The sequence below is a fragment of the Apium graveolens genome, chromosome 10 (assembly GCF_009905375.1).
Source record: "Apium graveolens cultivar Ventura chromosome 10, ASM990537v1, whole genome shotgun sequence".
NCBI lineage: Eukaryota > Viridiplantae > Streptophyta > Magnoliopsida > Apiales > Apiaceae > Apium > Apium graveolens.
This window is the reverse complement of record NC_133656.1, coordinates 197,016,710-197,039,501: the sequence shown is the minus strand read 5'-3', so window position 1 is coordinate 197,039,501 and position 22,792 is coordinate 197,016,710. Positions and strand designations below refer to the sequence as shown.

The window sequence follows — 22,792 nt, the reverse complement described above, 5'->3', positions numbered from 1 at the left end:
TTGCAAGCTTGATCTTAAAGAACCTTACTATCGGATGTCTCAACCGCAAGCCTATTCACTAACACAAGATCAACAGCCACATCAATATTTTGTTCTTGTTACTAAGTTCACAAACTCAAAAATTAAGCTTGCATGCTGGATGTAGATTATATTCTTCGATGTCATATCCCCTTAGATTATGTCTCTAAATTATAATAGTAACTTTACGTTAATAAATTTTTAGCTGAAGCTAATAATCGAGACTTTAAGTCTGGTGTTCACTGCAGTGTAGATATTAGTAGCTTTATGTTTATGTTGCATTATTTGGTATTTTTTTATTTGTAAATGTAATTGGTTCATGTGGATGTGAACAGTATCAGGATGGCATGCAATATACAAATATTAACATCACATTGGTAAATATAAAACAATGTAAAAAAAATAAAAAGACATCAAGTAATATAATATTAAACGAAAAAGAACTAAAAAACCGATGTGAAATAGTCATTTGACATCGGTTTTGAAAAGAAACTCAATGTATTTTAAGTCAAATAACATCGGTTAGAGGAACTGGCTGATGTTAAACAAAAATATTTAACATCGGTTTCATGAAGAACACCCATATCTTATCCATAATTTCACATCGGGGGGCTAATTTAACCGATGTCTAATCAAACATTTCACATCGGCCAACTAATCTAACCGATGTCTAATCTAGCATTTCACATCGGTTTGTTCGAAAGAATTTTAATAAATGGCTTTTAAAGCTTGTAGGTTTCATGTTTTAATGAATAAATACCTCATAGTATGCTCATATTCACCTAAAAATAGTGTAATATAAGGTGAAATTTGTTGCAAAGACATCACATTTAATCTTAAAACCGATGTATAGCACTGTAATAGACTTCGGTTGTTAACCGATGTCAAAGGCTGATGACATTTAACATCACACGCGAAGATATTGGTTCAGATTTTTTTTAACATCGGTTTAGAACCGATGTCTGATCCCATATTTCTAGTAGTGTATACTTGTTCTATATCAAAAGAAATTAAATTATCAGGTGATGAGCCACATATTTGCCATCCTTTCATAAATGTAGCCAACTAATTGAAATAAAGCGGGATCACAATGGTAAATCATCTCCTAATATGAAATTCAGTTCACATAAATGGATGGACCCCTTGGTGAGACGATTGATGAGGAGTTAACAATCTGATTCTAATATTGCATCTTTGATGTTATACTTCTTCCCCAACTTAGCTGCCATAACTAGTGCATTTGCTTCAGCATTCAGGTAACCAATATACTTTCACCCTTCTTGTGGAAGCAAGTATGACTTCTCTAGTATGATTTCTGGCAACAACTCCAAATCTCACCCATCTTTCATGTATTAGTGAGGCATCTGCATTTAACGTGATAATTCCGGCAGGAGGAGCTTTCTAGTACCTTATACCTGATATATTATGAGGATTTACAGCTTTATCAATTCAACCTGCATATTTTAACAAGTTTGTATGCTCTCTCAACTATCACTATATTTAGTGTTGATTTATTTTCAAAAACTTTTTGATTTCGTTCAGCCCATATGAACCATGCTAGAAAAGCATCTTTTTGTTTCATCTTTCTATCCAGTTTCACCGCCAGTTCACACATACTCCCAGCGGCGTCCTATTACTTCATTATTGATACCCCACTCTTCTACCATAAACCTTTAACACGCAAGCATCCAAAAATTGCATGCCCGGCCGATTCCTCTTCTCCATTACACCAAGGACATGTAGCATCATAAAATAAATGTTTGACTTGAAGAGTTTCTATAAATAATCACCATAAAAAACATCTTACCTTGGTACTAGTTTTCATACCCCATATTTCAACCCATATTCATGTTACATCTTTACTTTGCATGTAAGCAGACTTGACCGTGTAATTGCCATTTTTTTGTAAAAAATCAGATAATTTATCACGTTGACCTTGACAACTAATGAGAATAGATAGAATACACCAAGCTTCTCTTTCATTGAACTTTTATGTGATTACTTGCATTCTTCATCATCGCCTCCATATCAATAACACCATTCACATACCTTAGATCATCAACCTCTTGGCTTCTTGTAGAAAATCTCCCATCATCACTCGCTAGTCATGGGTCTCTCCAAATATTAATATTAGAACCATTTCCCAATATCCATCACATACCATTTTTAAATAATTGCACTCCACATGTTTTTTCAGAAGAAGCTGTAAGAGTGGACCACAACAACATCCAGGAAAGAACAATTAGGAAACTATTTTGGTTTCATTACCTTTCCAAATAATGTATCTTGTTGTCGAATTAGTCCCTGAGCCCCAAGACCTAATAAAGCATCATTAAAGACCACAAGGTCCTTGAAACCCATTCCACCAAGGCATTTAGGTGTACATATTGTTCCCCATTTTTTGAGTAAATTTTATATTTATTCCCCACCAGAATGTTACCATTACAGAGTGTATATTCTGAATCACCGAGGTTGAAAATTTGTAGATCCCTATTAAGTAAGTCAGAGTGGCCCAAATTACTAATTTTAGGGGCATCATCTTACTTGCTCTTGATAACATCTTTTCTTTTCAAACTTGAAGTATTTTTCATATCCTGTCAAGAAGGGCTCCAAAGATGACATTTTTCGATCTCCCCACTATAGTTGGCTCACCCAGGCATTTTTAATACTTTTCCACATGTCCCATATTTAGGATCCTCATCAACACTCTTCTCTTCGCTCAACACACACCCCTTTGCTAAAAGAGATGTCCGACTTCTCATAATTAATTTTTGGTGCGAATGGTAATTCATATTGGTTGAGTATATCAACTGTTACTAAGATTTCTTATCGGGTAGCTCTAGTGAATAAAAGGCTTTCATCTACGAATAAGAGGTGGGAGATTTCAGGTCTATTTCTGCTAGCTTTGACTCCATGTAATTTCCTCCTCTAACCACTAGCATATAACATTCTGAAATAAGCATCAGCAACTAGAATAAAAAAATATGGGCCCCTTGTCTAATTATCTCTGGTCAGAGTCACTTATCCACACACTGTCTAATTAATAACAAAAGTGCATGAAGCTGAAGAGACGCAGTTCATTATCCGATTTACTCATCGACCATCAAAACCCATCGTCATTAATAACTTTCGCAAAAATCAGAAAAGGGATGTATATTCTTATCAAGAGATTCATATGCATGGGTATCTCCGAAAGAAAAAATCATTTATTATTTATTTTTCAAATTTAAAAAATGTAAGTGTAAATAGTTAGTATATTTTTAAATTTATTAAACTCTTGATATGAAATCTATTTTATTTCCATTTTAGAGAAATTATTACTAGGACCCTATTAGCAATTAATGTTTCTAAAAATTGGTTTCTGAAAATTGAGTTGGAATTGGTTGGGCTTCGCAAAATACAAATTCCAATCCGATTTTATTAATCATACCTGAAACCAAAAAAAACTCAAAAATTTAAATCGAAATCCGATCCAATTGATTTCGAATCGAATTAAGGTATATCTGAAATCCAAAAAATGTTTTGGAATCCACAAAATATTTTGAAATCCACGAAATATTTTGGATTGAATTTAGATTATACCCGAAAATCGAATTTATTTGGACCGTAATTAAATAATACCTGAAATTCAATTTTTGATTGCATTTTAATATTACACGAAAATTAAAACCAATTTCTAAAATAATTCAACAAAACTTAAAAATATAAGTATACTTTATATCAATCTAACATCTCATAAGCATAATTTTACAAGTATAGGTAATTCTTCTTTTAAAAAGAATAAATTATAATTTATGATAAAAATCAAGTATACTTGAACAACAAATAACAAACCGACAAATTTCTCTCTTAAATAACATATATCCATCACTTAAAAGAGATATATGTCACTCAATTTGGATATGATCATGAAAACAAGAAGTGGCGGTATAGAGCATTGCACAAATAGCGGCTGTGAATATTGATAAGGAATTATAAAGATATGCTTATATAAAATCTTATTACTTATGATGATTTCATTTGTTTCTTTTTGTGAGGACTTCCAATTTTTAGAATTTTTTTTTATTATTAAATAAAATATATGATGTATATTATTATAATGTGATTTTTTTCAGAATTATTTCCGGGTTTCGAATTCAGATTGGATTTCAGATTTCCATCAATAAACATAAAATTCAAACCCAAATTAAAAAAAAAATCGGATTGAAAAACAAAATTCATATCCAATTATGAATCCATATAAAAGTTTGGTATTTGTATATATAGATTTTTTTTACGTAGACATATATTACCAATCATCACATATTTATCAATGTAATGACTTTTTTTTTCTATGCATTCAGTCATGAAATTCTTGGACATTTATATCAAATTGTACCATGTTTGTTAATAATCTACTAATATTTAACAATACCATCGGGGGAATGGAAATATAGAACATTCATTGTTAAGTCATACTACCCACCTTTGCATCATACTATTTATATCTTACTATTTCTATTCGTTAAAGACCAATTTATCTGATTTTTACTTCTACGAAAAGTAGTAAAAGGTTTTAGTTTCATCTTTTCATCCACTCCGATTCAAATCTCTTCCACAATCTCTTATATACATAAAGCAGAGTCCGGTTTTCTCGATAATAAGTCAATAAAAACTTATGATTTCAATATAGCGGCATTTTCTTTTTTTGTTTATATGGTTCGTCGTAGGGATTTTGTTTGCAATGGGGTACGAGGTGTTCAAAGTCATAATGGAGGGCTGGTAGGCAAGCCCAGGGAACGTATGACTTCACTGAATATAGGGACTTTGAATGGTAAGTTAAATGTATTGATTTTTTGTAAAAAAAAACGTAGTTGTTACTTGTATACAAGAAACTAAGTGGAAGAGGGAATGGAAAAAAGACGCTAATGGATATAAGTTGTGGTATTCAAGTTTATTTAAATCCTGTAATGGTGTTAGTATTTTGTTGTCTCCAACCCTGAAAAAAAAAGTCTTTGAGATTAAAAGATGTGGTGATATATTTATGTATTTAGATTTGTTGTTGGGGGCACACGGACAACCATTGGGACTGTGGTTTGTGTCTATGTGCCTCATTTTGGGTAGAAAGACATTGAGTCCACATCTTTTTTGGAGTTGTTTGGATGATTTAATTAAAATATTCCTCAAGATCAATTTTTATCTATTGGTGGTGATTTAAATGATCACGTTGGTGCACAAGTAGCTGGCTACTACGGTCCTCATGATATTTATGGTTACGGTGTTAAGAATTGAGAATACTAATGAATCGACACTTTTGAATTTGCGAGTGTTTACGATTTAATGATTATTAAATTCTTTTTTTTGAAAAGTGTGATGAAAATCTCACTACTTTTAGGAGTGGTGGTCAAATTATGTAGGGAATGTCATGTCTTTCCCAAAACTCCATATTCTTCTCAACACCGCCTCTTAGAACTGGATTTTTATATGAGTTGTCAATCACAAGAAAGGAGTGTGGTTACACTAAGAATCCTGTGGAGAAAATTAAAAGAAGGAAAAATAGTGAAATTTAAGGACTTGTTTGATGGTTGTTTTAGGATAGGTGAAGATGTTGAGCATATGTGGACAAACATGACAAACTCAATAAAGAATGTGACAAGGACTTTGGGAGTGACATTATACAAAGTAAAGGATTTTAAATAATCTTGGTTGTGGAATGATGATGTACATGTGAAAGTTCTTTAAGAATGAATGTGCATGGAGTTCTTGTCTTGTCCCGACGGTCCTGTACGGAACATAAAGAAAGCGTTGTTTCAAGTTGCCAACAAGTTGCCAAAAAAATGGCTAAAAAGGTAGATGAGGAAGCTAAAACTAATACGTATAAAGACGTATCCGAGTCTCAAAACAAATAATAAAGTGAACGAAATTTTTAAACTTGCAAAGGCATGTTATAAGAGGCATCAAGATACTAATTTAGTTCGATATAGTAAAGATGAAGATGGTCCTGTCTTACTTCAGGATGAAGATCAGTATGGTAGGTACTTTTATAAGTTTTTTAATGTTGTTAGAGGCATTGACTATTGGAAAATATGGGTACTAGCCCCACATTATCGAATCAATTTGAGTCATAGTTTGAGTGGACGAATGCCGCGTGCGCGCGACAAGTGACACTTGGAACGTGTTCTCCTCCGCGAGAGATTTCCCAGACACTTTGAATCACTCAAAATGACTAAGAGATGGATGAGATATGAGCATCCAAAGTTAGTCCCATAGTTGTGGAAATTGTGTAGAATAATGAGAGTCCCACATTGAATTTGCAAAGGAGAATGCATAACTTTATATAGTAAAACACTTATGTAGTATTCAAATGTGTTACTTATGTATTGCTCCAACACCTACGTGCGCGCCGGGGGGTGCAAATCTTGGGCTTTCAAGGGGAAATCTGAGGCTTGCGAAGCCTTTGAGCTTGCCCGCGTGTACGACGTGCGGACACGAATGTAGCAGAAAATTGGCCCGAATAATTACGAACTAGTTTTGCGAAATTTAATTTCCACTGGGCTTGGGCTCTAAAATTCTTAATTTGTTTTTTATTATGAATTATTATAATTGATTTGGCAAAATAATAATTATAATTTAATTACGGATTTGATTATTAATTAACGCATTTTATTTAATTACGCGTAAAGAAGCGCACATGTTTCCCTCGAGCCTATACGAAGGCGCTGTTCATGTAACATCGTTATTTTCTCATTTTATCCTGGGAGGCTAACAACTCGCACATACGGTGAGGGACATAATAGCTTTAAGGAGACAGTATACGCTGGACTCGAAAACTTCTCTTTTTATATCCTTCTATTGTTCTTTCTGTTATTCATCTATTTTGTATGTATAAATCACAGATTGTGGATCACATTGACTTTGTTTTTGATCAAGTGAACATCCAATTTATTGAGGCGAATGTTGGTACCAGTTAGGTTATTACTATTATAACAGTGCGCACAGTCTTGGGTATGATGGGTAAAGGTAAGTCAATAGGCTTGGATGAGAAATGAGATTCCAATTGAGGTGTGGCAGTGTTTGGCATAAAATGGTACATGTTGGTTAACAGATCTCTTTAATATCATATTTCGGACGGCCAAGATACCGAGTGAGTGGCGGCTGAATACTGTTGTACCTATTTATAAAAATAAAGCTGATGCCCAAAGTTGTGTTAAATATAGTGGTATTAATTTACTCGATGAAACTCTGGGAACGAGTTATTAAGTGCAGGTTTAGAAGGATCATTGAATTTTCAGCTAATCAATTTGATTTCATGCCTGGCAGGTCAATGACTGATGCGATTTATCTTGTTCGTTGCCTCGTGGAAATATATCAGGAGGGTCGGGATGATCTTCATATGGTGTTTATTGATTTTGAAAAAGCTTATGACAGCGTTTCACATGCAGTTATTTGGCGTTGCTTAGAATCTAAAAGGGTTTCGAGTGTGTCTATTCGTATTTTACAAAATACTAGTTGATAACCCATGCGAAGCACGAGCGAGTTAATTTATTTAAATACTTTTAAAAAATCATAATAACATAAGTTTCATGTCAAAATTTCTAATTTTTATTCAGAGAACCCAACCCAAACTATTAAGTACTATATTTATGTTATGATTATAATAAAAAGATTATTATTATTATAGGATTTTAAAAAATTTATTATTTCATTAAAATATACTATTGAGTCATATGGTAAATAGGATTACTGAGTTGAAATGAATATAAGAATTATAATTAAAAAATAGGTAAAATAATACATATAATATTATAAATCATATAGAAGTAAAAGAAGAATAAAAATGATACATTTAGAGTTATAATAAAATTTAAAAAGAGATGAAATCATAAATTGATGAAATCATAAATTGATGAAACCAAAAATGTATAATATATTGAATTAACAATACATTAGAGAATTAAGAACACAAATGTTGAAGCCAAAATGGTGAAATAAAAATAAAACTAAATCAATATCAATATACTCCTAATGTTTACTAGCATTAGGTTTTGCAAATTACAGTAGTTACCCCTACTTCTCTGTTTTACAAATTTCCTGTAGATGTCCTTTTTTGTCCAAAAAACCATTATGCGGACCATCCAAATCAAAGTCGGGTTAATCCATTTTGATAAATACAAAGGAATATATTGATTTTGTAGGACTATCCATCTTTCTGGATCGACCCGTCATTCAAAATTGTCTACAGATAACGTGATTGTAGGAATCAGTTTAATAACTCCCTCAATAACCATATCTCTGAAAGTTACAATCAATAAATTTTCAAATTTTAAAAACACAGTTACCATATTCAATCATGGAAACCACTCAATTGATGGAATCTTAAAGCTAAACAGATAATGTTAGTGATAAGTGGCATTTTATACCACTTAGAGTGTCTCACAACAGCTTGAATTGGTGTCTTGGACTCAAGTATTTTATGTATTTGATGCGTTTTCTAGTGTTTTTGTATTTCAGGGTATAACTTACTTAGATAGGTGGTTTTCATCAAATAAAGCTTAAGAAAGTACTTGGAATCAGTCTAGGGGTGATGAAGAAATCAGCATAAACAGGAGCAAAATGAAGAATTTTCCAGAAGGGTAGCACGCGACCGCGCGCCAGGAGCAAGCGACTGCGTGTCAACACGCGACCGAGTGGAGGGAGCAAGCGGCCGCGTGCGTGCGGAATTTTAGATTATGTTTTTATTTTTTTTCAATTCTGTTTGGGCTTCTGTTGGCGCGGTGACTCCTGGACTCTTATATAAACCTTATGGGAAGACGTTTTCTTTAACCAGAGCGAAGGCAAGAAGATTGAGAAGACCGTTTTAGCACGCAACAGCGAAGAAAAGGAAGCATTAGTTTATCTTGTGATTCTTTTAATTCGTTGTAACAGTGGATGCTAGTTTTCTTTATGCTTTGAACCTTAATACTCTTGTGACGTACTTCATTATTTATTAAGTATTTTATTTTCAGCCTTATATCGTTGTGTTATTATCAAGCTTTCATATGAACCCATGGTGAAGATGAGTTCTATTATGGGCTAATCGTGATCTTGGGATTCTGGCGGATTTACTATGGAATTCTTTAGTTAATTGTTTAATAGCTTGGTATGTGGTGATTGTGTGATATCTAGTATAGGTTGTGCTTATTCGTCTTATATGCGTCGCGAACATGTAAGATAGCCTGTTAATCTCTTGTAAAGCGAAAATGGATCTTGAGATTTAGAACTTGTCATGCTAGCATAGGTTCATTTGTTGTATGCATGATTAGTGGGTAACTTTAACCGTTTTACTTGCCCTGTGTAATCATCATGAATAACTTGTGCTTAAATCGTTATGTTGTCAAATTCTGTAGACATATAAGGTCTCAACATAATTGATGCCTATTCAACTTCTATCTAAATTGTGGATGCTTGGTAGAATGGTATTCGTACAACGAAAGTTGGCGTTTATCAGTTTTGTGTTGTTTGATTAATATCATCACCATTACATGCTAAGGTTAATAACAATAACTATTGAATGATGTAGTAATGAAGTTAGGATCTCATGTGTGTTTAATATTGTTAATTCAAGTGTTTAATTCTCGTAGTTAATATTAGTTAACCAACCTTAATCGTTATTGTCTTGGCATTGAAGAATAATCATACATTGGTGATTAAGTGTTAATTAAATATAACTAATCAGAGTCTTTGTGGGAACGAACTAGAAATCATTCTATATTACTTACGAACGCGTATACTTGTGTGAATTATTTAGCGCATGCTTTTTGCCTAACAAGTTTTTGGCACCGCTGCCGGGGACTCGGTGTTAATTTGTTTAGTTTATGTACTTACCATTAGTGGTCATTAGGATTCATTGATTAAGGCTTGTTACTTATTGCTTTCGGTTGTGTTCCAGGTACTCTAGCGAGCGTTTATGTAAACATGTTTTCGCACTCGCAAGAGAAATCTGGATAAAGCTGAGGAAACAGATAAAGCTCTTGACTTTCCGGAGAAGATAGTTTTTGCAGATTCGGATAAAGAGAGTGAAAAGAAAGAACCTGAAATAATGGGTGATCGTCTACCTCAAGCTAATCAAGCTCTTATGGACTTTTCTCGGCCTAAAATTGATGCAATTCAGTCAAGCATCATTCATCTGGCTATTGAGGCCAATACTTTTGAAATCAAGCCGGGCACTATTCAGATGGTGCAAAATTTTGTTTCTTTCAGAGGGGCTGCGACTGAAGATACCAACATGCATATCAGGAATTTTGTCGAGATCTGTGGTACTTTCAAATATAATGGTGTTACTGATGAGGCTATCAAGCTGAGGCTTTTCCCATTCTCTCTGAGGGACAAAGCTAAGGACTAGTTACATTCTTTACCAACTGGGTCCATCACTACTTGGCAAGATCTTGCACAAAAGTTTCTGGTGAAGTTCTTTCCAATGGACAAAACTGCAGCTATGAGGAGTGCTCTTACTCAGTTTGTGCAGCAGCCAGGAGAATCTATGTGCGAGGCTTGGGAGCGCTACAAGGAGATGTTGAGAAAGTATCCACATCATGGTATGCCTGACTGGATAATGGTCACTAGTTTCTACAATGGGTTGGGGGTCCAATCTTGACCCATGCTCGATGCAGCTTCTGGAGGCGCCTTGTGGGCCAAATGCTATACTGAGGCCTATAATCTCATTGAAACTATGGCTGCAAACGAGTATCAAAACCCAACTCAAAGGATGATGCATGGGAAGGTAGCAGGAATTCTGGAAGTTGATGCAGCTGCAGCTATTGCAGCGCAGCTCAAGGCGCTGACTATGAAGGTCGATTCTTTAACCAACTATGGCGTAAATCAAATAGCTAGTGTCTGTGAGTTTTGTGCAGGCACTCATGCTACGGATCAATGTTCTCTTGCTAATGAATCTATTCAGTATGTGAACAATTTTCAGAGATCGCAGCAGCCTGTGCCCGCTATTTATCATCCTAATAACAGAAATCATCCCAATTTCAGCTGGAGCAATAATCAGAATGTTGTTCAGTAACCATATCAGCAAGCTGCAAATAAACAGTTTAATCCACCTGGATTCCAGCAACCTCAACAATTTTCTCATAGGCAATCATATCCTCAACAAGGAGGTGCTGCTCCACCTTCTAATGCTGATTTCGAGGAGTTAAAGCTGTTGTGCAAAAGTCAGGCTGTTTCTATCAAGACCTTGGAAAATCAAATTGGACAAATAGCCAATGCCTTGCTCAATCGTCAACTTGGCACACTTCCCAGCGATACTGAAGTGCCAGGCAGGAAGGAAGCTAAAGAGCAAGTCAAAGTTGTCACCTTAAGGTCTGGAAAAGTTGTTGATGCTGAAAAAGCAAAAGATGTAGAAGTTAAAGTTGTAGATGAAGAAGGAATGCAAAAGGAGAAAGAGGCAGAACCAAGGAAGACTACTGTTGAACATACTCTGCCTGAGGGTAATACAGGGGAAAACAGCTCTATCCTCCACCACCTTTTCCTAAGAGATTGCAAAAACAAAAGCTGAACAAACAATTTGGTAAGTTAACACAAGAAACTTCACATCAACATACCTTTCGCTGAGGCTCTTGAGCAAATGCCTAGTTATGCAAAATTCATGAAAGGTATTCTTTCAAGGAAGGTGAAACTGGATGATCTTGATACTGTTACTCTAACGGAAGAGTGCAGTGCCGTGCTGCAACAAAAGTTACCTCCAAAGCTTAAGGATCCAGGTAGCTTCACCATTCCTTGCACCATTGGCAAGTTGTCATTTGACAAGTGCCTTTGCGATTTGGGAGCAAACATCAATCTGATGCCGTTGTCTATCTTCAAAAAGCTCAATTTGCCTGATCTGAAGCCCACCTACATGTCTCTACAATTGGCTAATCGTTCGATTACATACCTATGAGGCATTGTGGAGGACGTGCTAGTAAAGGTGGACAAGCTCATCTTTCCTGCAAATTTTGTCATTCTGGATTTCGAGAAAGATAAGAAGATTCCCATAATCTTGGGAAGTCCTTTCTTGGCTACCAGGACGTACCTTGATAAATGTGGAAAAAGGTGAACTCACTATGAGGGTGCAAGATCAAGATGTGATATTCAATGTGTTCAATACGATAAAATTCCATACGGAAGATGAGGAATGCTTCAAGGTGGATTTGGTCAATTCTGCAGTTACTTCAGAACTTGATCATGTGCTAAGGTCTGATGCCTTAGAAAAAGCCTTAGTGGGGGATTTTGACAGTGAAGATGATGAAGGCAATGAGCAATTACAATATCTAAATGCTTCTCCTTGGAAACGAAATCTAGACATGCCATTTGACTCTCTTGGAAATACTGATCTCAAGAATGCTGAGGGAAAACTCAAACCATCTATTGAGGAAGCACCTACTTTGGAGCTTAAACCATTGCCTGAACACTTGAGGTATGCTTTTTTAGGTGATGCATCTACTTTTCCTGCTATTATTGCATCTGACCTTTCAGGTAGTGAAGAGGACAAGCTCTTGAGGATTCTGAGAGAATTCAAATCGGCCATCGGATGGACTATAACAAATATAAAAGGGATCAGCCCTTCGTACTGCATGCATAAAATTCTGCTAGAGGAAGGTAGCAATCCGGCTGTTGAGCAACAACGAAGGCTTAATCCTATCATAAAAGAAGTGGTGAAGAAAGAAATTCTAAAATGGCTGGATGCAGGAATCATATATCCTATTTCTGACAGTTCTTGGGTGAGCCCCGTGCAATGTGTACCTAAGAAAGGAGGTATTATTGTGGTAGCAAATGAGAAGAACGAGCTCATCCCCACTCGAGTAGTCACAGGTTGGAGGGTATGCATGGACTACAGGAAGTTGAATAAAGCCACGAGAAAGGATCACTTCCTTCTTCCATTCATTGATCAGATGCTTGACAGGTTGGCTGGTCATGAGTATTATTGTCTTCTGGATGACTATTTGAGCTACAATCAAATTTGCATTGCACCAAAAGATCAAGAGAAGACTACTTTTACTTGTCCATTTGGCACATTTACTTTTCACAGAGTTTCTTTTGGCTTATGTGGTACACCTGCCACTTTTCAGAGATGCATGATGGCTATATTCTCTGATATTATTGGAAATAATGTCGAAGTGTTCATGGACGACTTCTCCGTCTTTGGAACTTCGTATGATGAATGCCTGAATAATTTCCGTTTGGTGCTCAAAAGGTGTGTTGAGACCAATCTGGTGCTCAATTGGGAAAAATATCACTTCATGGTGCAACAAGGCATCATTCTTGGGCATAAGGTCTCTAGTAAAGGTCTTGAGGTGGATAAAGCCAAGGTGGGTGTTATTGAAAATCTTCCGCCACCTATGTCTATGAAAGGAATCCGTAGCTTTCTTGGTCATGCGGTTTTTTATCGGCGTTTCGTCAAGGACTTCTCTAAGATATCTAAGCCGTTGTGCAATTTGCTCGAGAAAGATGTGCCTTTCAAATTTGATGATGAATGCTTGGTAGCATTCGAGACTCTCGAGAAGAGTTTAATCACAACACCAGTTATTACGACACCTGATTGGAGAGAACCTTTTGAGATGATGTGTGATGCAAATGATTATGCAGTGGGAGCAGTTCTTGGGAAGCGGAAGAATAATATCTTTCTTATGGTCTACTATGCTAGTAAGACGCTAAATAGAGCCCAACTGAACTACACCACTACTGAGAAAGAGCTCTTGGCTATAGTTTATGGTTTCGAAAAATTTTGTTCTTATCTACTTGGGACAAAGGTGACAATGTTCACTGTTCATGCTGCCATCCGCTATCTGGTCTCAAAGAAGGATTTGAAGCCTAGACTTATTCGTTGGGTTCTCTTACTACAGGAATTCGAGTTAGAGATCAAGGATCGAAAAGGTACTGAAAATCAAGTAGCTGACCATCTCTCTAGATTGGAGAATCCCGATTCTACTTCACATGATAAGACATTGATCAACGAATCTTTTCCTGATGAGCAGTTATTCGCAATTCAGGAGGAAGAGACATGGTTCGCAGACATTATAAACTATCTTGTTAGCAATATAATGCCTCATAATATGAATGCGGCTCAAAAGAAGAAGTTTCTGCATGAGGTGAAGTGGTACATGTGGGATGAACCATATTTGTTTAGACAGGGAGCTAACCAGATCATCAAGAGATGTATCCCATCCTGTGAGACGGAGGGGATATTACAAGACTTTTATTCCACAGCTTATGGTGGACATTATGGTGGTGAAAAGACAGGAGCTCATATTCTTCAAGCAGGTTTTTCTGGCCTACGTTGTTTTAGGATGCACATCAGTTCGTTTTAAGGTGTGATCGTTGCCAAAGAGTTTGGAATCTTTCCAGAAAGGATGAGATGCCTTTAAATGTGCTACTTGAAGTTGAGGTCTTCGATGTTTGGGGAATCGATTTTATGGGACCATTTATCTCATCCTGCAATAATCAGTACATCTTGCTGGCAATCGATTATGTCTCGAAATGGGTAGAAGTCAAATCTCTACCGACTAATGATGCAAAGGTAGTGTTGAGTTTTCTTCATAAGCAGATATTCACAAGGTTTGGAACGCAACGAGTTATCATAAGTGACGAAGGGTTACATTTCTGCAATCGTAAGTTCACTTCTATGATGCAACGCTACAATGTGAATCATCGCATTACTACTGCCTATCATCCACAAACTAATGGTCAACCTGAAGTGTATAATAGAGAGATCAAGCGCATTTTAGAGAAAGTCGTTTATCCGTCAAGGAAAGATTGGTCTTTAAAGCTTGATGAAGCTGTTTGGGCTTATAGAACAGCATACAAGACTCCACTTGGAATGTCCCCGTTTTAACTTGTTTATGGTAAGGGATGTCATTTACCTGCAGAGCTTGAACATAAGGCTTATTGGGCATTGAAGAAGTTAAACCTTGATCTAGATGCAGATGGGAAGAAGCGAATGCTTTAGTTAAATGAACTTGATGAATTTCGACTTCAAGCGTATGAAAACAACAAAATGTACAAGGAAAAGGTAAAAAGGTGGCATGACAAGAAGCTATCGCTTAAGTCATTCGTGCCGGGGCAAAAAGTTCTTCTATTCAACTCCTGACTCCCGTCTCCGACTTTTTCCTGGAAAGTTGAAATCAAGGTGGCCTGGATCATTTATCGTCAAAACTGTGTTTCCACATGGAGCGGTGGAGATTTTTGAGAATGATCCGGGCCAAGCATTCAAAGTAAATGGACAGAGACTGAAGCACTATTATGGGGATACAGCAAACCGTGAAGTTGTAAGTGTTGTTTTATTGTCAACTTGATCGCATAAGTCCACGTCAAGCTAATGACGTAAAAGAAGCGCTTCTTGGAAGGAAACCCAAGATATGAGACCATAGGACACCTTAGAGTATAGTACTTTATCCAAAAACCCAAAAAAATCCGAAAAAAGTTGCAAATTTTTTTTTATCGCGTGCTAGGAGCACACGACCACGTGTTGGTAGCACGCGACCGCGTATGACCCTGACTTTTGAAAAATCATTTTTAATGTAAAAATATTCAAAAACAAAATTCTAGTTTTTATCAAGAGTATTCCAGAAGCTATATCACCCATTAACCCACAATTTCTTCCCATACTTTACCGCAATCCCCACTCCTAATCAAATTCTGACCCTAATCTTGCCCTATAAATACATACAATCTCTCCATACACATCCCACACACTTTCAACTCTAAAAAATCTCTCCTACACACCAAACACAAACTCTCCAACTCTTATTCTCAGTTCTCATGGCCCCAAAGAGATCACGAACTGTGGGTAGCAGTAGCACCAATCTGACTGCTACTGATTCTTTGAGGAATACTGCTGTGAGACCCTGATTGTTTGATAGAGTTGCTGAAGAAGAGTACACTAAGCTTCTTGTTAATCCTATTATGATGGATAGGGGGTTCTTTCCATCTGGGGGGGGGATGGTGAGTTGATGTCGATGATTGATGGGAAGGGATGGATTACATTCTGCGAGTCACCTGAGGTGGTTCCGATGAGTATTGTTCGCGAGTTCTATGCGAACGCCAAGGCCGACAAGAATGGGTTTTCTGTTGTTCGTGGGCTTACTGTTGACTATCATCCCGAGGTGATTTACCGTGTGATTGGATAGCGACAAAGGAAACCACATTAGGAGCACTGGAATTCAAAGGCCAATGAGGACTTTGATTTGGACTTGATTGTTGCTACTCTCTGTCAGCCGGGCACAGTGTGGAAGTTCAAAAGGGTATCCAACAATTATCATACTTTCCCTGCTGCCGCGATGAACAGGTATTCTCGTGCTTGGAATGCGTTTATATGTGCTAATATTCTTCCTTCTTCACATGCACATGAGGTTATAGTAGAGAGGGCGAGGTTGTTATGGGGGATTCTGAATGATGACTATGTGGACCTTGGTGAGTACATCTACCAAGGGATTTCAAAGTTTTTGAGGGGGAAATCACAATACTCTATCCTGTATGCCTCTAATGTCACGAAACTTTGCAAGGCAGTTGGAGTTCAATGGCCTTCTTATGAGCAGCTGTAGATGCCGGCCGCGCCTATTGTTTCATCGACTTTGCATGCGATGCAGGAGTGGTCGGGTGGAGAGCTCGAGCCACATGGTTTGGGGTATCAGTTTGATCACCTTCCAAAAGGAGTTCCAGCAGCTGGTGCTACCATGGCTAGGCCCAGTCAGGCTCAAGAAGAGGCAGGCTCTTTGAAAGCCCAGGGAGGAGATGGTTCGGGATTGGCTAATGTCCAGTATAGGAGACTTTTGAGGAGGATGGATGCGATGTATGAGTCGCAGAGTTGGTTTGCGCAGGAGCTCACCCAGGCACTTAGGACTGCATTTAGAGGCCTTGGAGCTAACATCCAGTGGCCCATTTTTGGTGAGGATTCTGCTTGTCCACCTCCTGACACTCCACCCTCTGAGGGTGATGATGATGATTCGTCTGAGTAGGTATACCCTGTGTTCCTTTCTATTACCTTCATTGGGGACAGTGAAGATTTTAAGTTTGGGGGTAGTAGTTAAGGAACATATTTGTGTGTGTGTCATGTAGTTGCATATTCATGATAGTTTAGTTCATATAGTTGTGTGTGTGTCATGTAGTTGCATATTCATGATAGTTTAGTTCATATAGTTGCATATTTTTTCCATATAGTTTTTATTTATTTATAGCTTTATTTATCATGTCATATAGCTCATGCATATGCCATGATCTCTTTGTGTTGCTTTACCGATTAATATGTGATATTGATGCGAGTGTAGTGATAGCGTTAGACTAATGTTGAATCTTGTTAGGTTGATATGCATGCTAGAAATACTTGTAATTTCACTAAGTCTTAGAGTATGCTTAAGGATTAGATCGTTGTCATGGTTTGATGGTTTTGAGGTCAATCTATTGCTTATACTTAGAATGCATGCTAGGCTCTTAATGATAAAAGACATGAAAAGGTAAAAATTGGAGATAGAAAATTGGAATTCATTGCTAGTTGTGGCTAGGCGTCAAATGGCTAGTAGTCGGCTCGTATTGTATACGAGTAGTCTAGGGTTGAGCAAGATGGAGCGAAACGCACTTGCTCAAAAATTGAAAAAAAATATATGTGTGAAAAAAAAGAAAAAAAAGAAAAAAAAAAGAAGAAAAAGAAAAAAAGAAAGAAAGAAAATATGGTATAATACACAATTGATCACGAGTGGGCTCTTTGGTATTCGAGTTATTAAGTTCTTAGGGGACTTTGTGCCTAGTGACCTAAGGCTTTTATAGTCTGGGATCCGCTAACCTAACGCTTGCTAAATGGGTACCATTGCATAAGTTTTTTGTGGACCTCACTTATTGCACGATCAAATAAGCATTTGTTTTATGTGTTGAATAAAAGAATGAATCCGTAATAAACTCCAATAATCTTGTAGTGTTATAAGTTATTTTGTATCTAGAATATATTCTTCGTATAAGAGTGTGATTTCCTTGAGGATAATTAAGTTATGATGATTGATCTAGTTTCGAAGCATATCTGTTAAGCATTCGCACACACCACGTTTCTAGTTGTATGTTAGCTTGCGTGATTTGATTGAACTTTAGTCGCCTAATTGCATATGTTGATATGTCATGTGTTGGTTGGTTTAGTCATCGCGAGAGGATCGCCGCATTCATATAGTTGCATTCATGCATGTTTATTTCTGAGTTTGAGTCTGTGATGCTTGAGGACAAGCATCGATTCAAGTTTGGGGGTGTGATAAGTGGCATTTTATACCACTTAGAGTGTCTCATAACAGCTTGAATTGGTGTCTTGGACTCAAGTATTTTATGTATTTGACGCGTTTTCTAGTGTTTTTGCATTTTAGGGTATAACTTGCTTAGATAGGTGGTTTTTATCAAATAAAGCTTAAGGAAGTACTTGGAATCGGTCTAGGGGTGATGAGCAAAGAAATCAGCACAAACAGGAGCAAAATGAAGAATTTTCCAGAAGGGTAGCACGCGACCACGCGCCAGGAGCTAGCGACCACGTGTCAGCACGCGGCCGCTTGCGGAATTTCAGATTCTAGTTTTATTTGTTTTCAATTCTGTTTGGGCTTCTGCTAGGGCGGTGACTCCTGGACTCTTATATAAACCTTATGGGAAGACATTTTCTTCAACCAGAGCGAAGGCAAGAAGATTGGGAAGACTGTTTTAGCACGCAACAGCGAAGAAAAGGAAGCATTAGTTTATCTTGTGATTCTTTTAATTCGTTGTAACAGTGGATGCTAGTTTTCTTTATGCTTTGAACCTTAATACTCTTGTGACATACTTCATTATTTATTAAGTATTTTTTTTAGCCTTATATCGTTGTGTTATTATCCTGCTTTCATATGAACCCATGGTGACGATGAGTTCTATTATAGGCTAATCGTGATCATGGGATTCTAGCAGATTTACTATGGAATTCTTTAGTTAATTGTTTAATACCTTGGTATGTGGTGATTGTGTGATATCTGGTATAGGTTGTGCTTATTCGTCTTATATGCGTCGCGAACATGTAAGATAGCCTGTTAATCTGTTGTGAAGCGACAGGGGATCTTGAGATTTAGAACTTGCCATGCTAGCATAGGTTCATGTGTTGTATGTATGATTAGTGGGTAACTCTAACCGTTTTACTTGCCCTTGTAATTATCATGAATAACTGGTGCTTAAATTGTTATATTATCAAATTCTGTAGATATATAGGGTCTCAACATAATTGATGCCAATTCAACTTCTATCTAAATTGTGGATTCTTGGTAGAATGGTATTCGTACAACGAAAGTTGGCGTTTATCAGTTTCATGTTTTTCGATTAATATCATCACCATTACATGCTAAGGTTAATAAAAATAACTATTGAATGAAGTAGTAATAAAGTTAGGATCTCATGTGTGTTTAATATTTTTAATTCAAGTGTTTAATTCTCGTAGTTAATATTATTTAACCAACCTTAATCGTTATTGTCTTGGAATTGAAGAATACTCATACATTGGTGAGTAAGTGTTAATTAAATATAATTAATCAGAGTCTCTGTGGGAACGAACTAGAAATCATTCTATATTACGTGCGAACGCATATACTTGCGTGAATTATTTAGCGCATGATTTTTGCCTAACAGTTAGTCAACAATCTTTTATGCAGTGGTTGTCGCCTGTCGTCCTTATTTTCAGTCACAGTATTCAAAACTTTATTATGGACAAAGGCGGTAAGTTTATACATGTCAATCTTCGTTTATGATATTCTTATTGGATCTGCATTAATGAAAACATTACCTCTGTTTCAAGGTCGTAAACGATACCCACTTGAATCATTATCTCCATCATCCGTACATAATGGTTTGTTTATAACCCATCCTTCATTAGTTATGTTGTTTCTTCATTATGTTTTGATTGTTCTTTCTGTAGTATCCAAAAAATGATCATTTAATGCATCTCATAAAGCAAACGTTGATGATAAATCAATATCTCATTCCATAGTTATTGAGAATTGTGATCCCAGTGTTATGCACTCATCAAATACCAGAGGTAATGTATGTTTGCGGTGCACTTTATTTTTTACAAACCCGTATATAACCTGTTGAGTTGCAAAACTTATTATATTTATTAACCCTTTTGATAACACTATACACAGTATGTACATCTCTTAATTGTTTAGTCCTCTGTTTATTAGAGCTTATTGTGGAAAAACCAAAGAGGATGACACAAAGGACATTGACAACAGCATTTGAAGCAACCCATGCAAGCGCAAAGTGATCTCTCGTGTCTGTAGGATTCTACCGTTTTCGTGATCTGTATTATGTGATACATGTAATTGCACTTCAGATGAGCATTTCATTCAACAGATCACGTTCATCAAGATGTCTTAAATTATTTGATTCAAGATATTACGGGAATCCTGGATCTTCTGCAGTCCTTGATACCCGTCTAAAAGGACATTTGATCATGCTGAACTATCACGCCAAAAAGGGAGTCTGTTAACAGGTTATTTTATATTGTTTTTGTAATTTAATTAATGATAAAAATCTTTTGATGCTTCATTTATAAATTTATTTCAGCTATTTTTGTTAAAGCGCTTTTGCATAATTCTTCATTTCCATTCGGTGCCTTATGCATGACAAAATAACAGTTGTCCTTTTTTGTTTAAGAAAAAGCTGCGTCAATTTACAAAAGTATATTACATAGTATATGCCGCGCTGATGAATTTTCTCATTCAAGTGTTAATACAAATTTTCAGAATTCCACAGTTTTGTAATTGATTAAATTTAGCTATGCTAATTGTTTGAATGTCTCCGCTAGCACCTGATGGAGTTTGTTCAGCCAGATGGAGCAAGCACCTAATGCTGGAATGGAGGTCGAACCTTAGGCCAAATGTGGTGGAGTAGATGCCGGTGTTAAACTTGACTCTCAAATTTCCCAAGGACTGAAGCTTGAAGCAAAGATTGAGTAAGGACTGGACTTTGGATTGGATCTTGATGCCTTCTTGGATTATTTTGTGCAGCCTCTTGAATAAGGTTATCTTGATGATATTCAGAAATTTTGACTTGATGGTGCCGATCCACTCTCATTGGCTGATTGTGACTCTCATGAGTAATTGAGATTTTGAACGTTAAACCTCCCGTATGAATGAACAATCGAGGACGAACGAACAACAATCTTCAATGTAGCATTTTTATAAAGTTTTGCAGCTGGTAGGATTAAGTATTATTATAGTTTTATTTGTAGTGAGAGTTTAAGCTTTAAAGATCATTTTGGTGTTATTGAGAAAAAGTTTTTGCTAGCTAATATAGTCGTTCCAAGGGATTTTATCTTCTCATTTGTGTGAGAAATATCTCAAGTGCTTTATCTTTAATTCAATTCAAAAATATACAATTTAATTTTCTAGATGACAAAAAATTCCGTATGCGAAGCCCGGGATATATTACTAGTTTAATAAAATAATAAGACATGTAGAAGTATAAGAAAACAAAAATAAAACTAAACTTAATAGAATCATAAGATATATAGAAGTATAAGATAACAAAAATAAAACCAAAATTAATAGAATCATAAGACATGTAAACGTATAAGATATACATGCATGAATAAATAGTGTAACCAAAAGTTCTATTAGAATTAAAAGAAATACAAAAATAAAATTATAATATATACATGAATGAATAATTGAAATCAAAAACTGGTGGTACCAAAAACTGGTGAAACCAAAATTAATATTTGTGTACCACTTAAAAAGGATTTCTCCTATTAATAAAGGGTTATTAATGTATTCAGACGTAGGGAGATGTATTCGGAAGTCATAAAGAGATACTTAGTATTTTACAGTAATAGCTGAGAAAGGACTTCATCACGTGGTCGGTATTGAGGTCCCTGCTTTTCATTTTTGGAATAAATATGTAATTCAGTATTCTGATAATATCATCAGGGACGCATAGCATAACATCGTGATCATGCAGTAGTTGCCTTCATGCAATCTACAGTGATCTTGAATGTTCTAACAATACTCCTACATCAATTTTACAAAAAATTCTAATTTACAATTGAAAATAAGTAAGTAACACAAATTTTGAGAATAAGCATTGCTCTTTTGAACGACAACTACACACACGTATGCTACGTTAATTTATTGTATAACTTCAAATCTTTTAAAATTTATAGGATATTATAAAATATGTTAAAATCTTATAAAATCAGTATACGTAAATTTTGAACACTTTTCTAGGATTGAAGAATATCAAGTTTATTTAATTTCAATATACAAAAATTCATCAAAATACGGTGATATATATTCTACCATAATATTAAATTGTTATTTCTAAAATCTTGGTTTATTTAATCAAGATTTTAAGTTATTGAGATGTCTAGACGATTTGATCAAACGAATATAAGAAATCTAGGTAACTACCTCTCTGGATGACACAATAAATATTGGTGAAGCAATTAATACTAGACTAAGGGGCTAAACTATGTAAGATACAAACCTATGTCAAAACTATTGCAAAGTCACGGCATAAATATTCCTCCACATACGCTAAATGATGACGAAAATTTGAATATCTACGCTTTCAACCGCAATTTTTCATAGGTCAACATGATCCTTACATATATTTGCTATTTAGCATATCAGAGATGTGTATGTGTTCTACGCATTCCAAGCCATGCGGTCAAGGAATGGTTCAGATTCTAAGATAACACCCCAATAGCGTAATCATTTACCTAGAAATAGTTCTGGCTAGGGGTACTTGTGTAGCGTTATCATTTACCTAGAAAAAGTTCTGGCTAGGGTACTCG

At 36.0% G+C, this 22,792-nt stretch overlaps 1 non-coding gene across 1 annotated transcript; it reads right to left on the bottom strand.

Moving 5' to 3' along the window:
* Positions 1 to 10,468: 10,468 nt before the first annotated feature.
* Positions 10,469 to 10,575, bottom strand: LOC141694390 (small nucleolar RNA R71). The gene has a single exon (XR_012563702.1). It is a non-coding gene; the product is annotated as a small nucleolar RNA R71 (small nucleolar RNA).
* Positions 10,576 to 22,792: the final 12,217 nt, after the last annotated feature.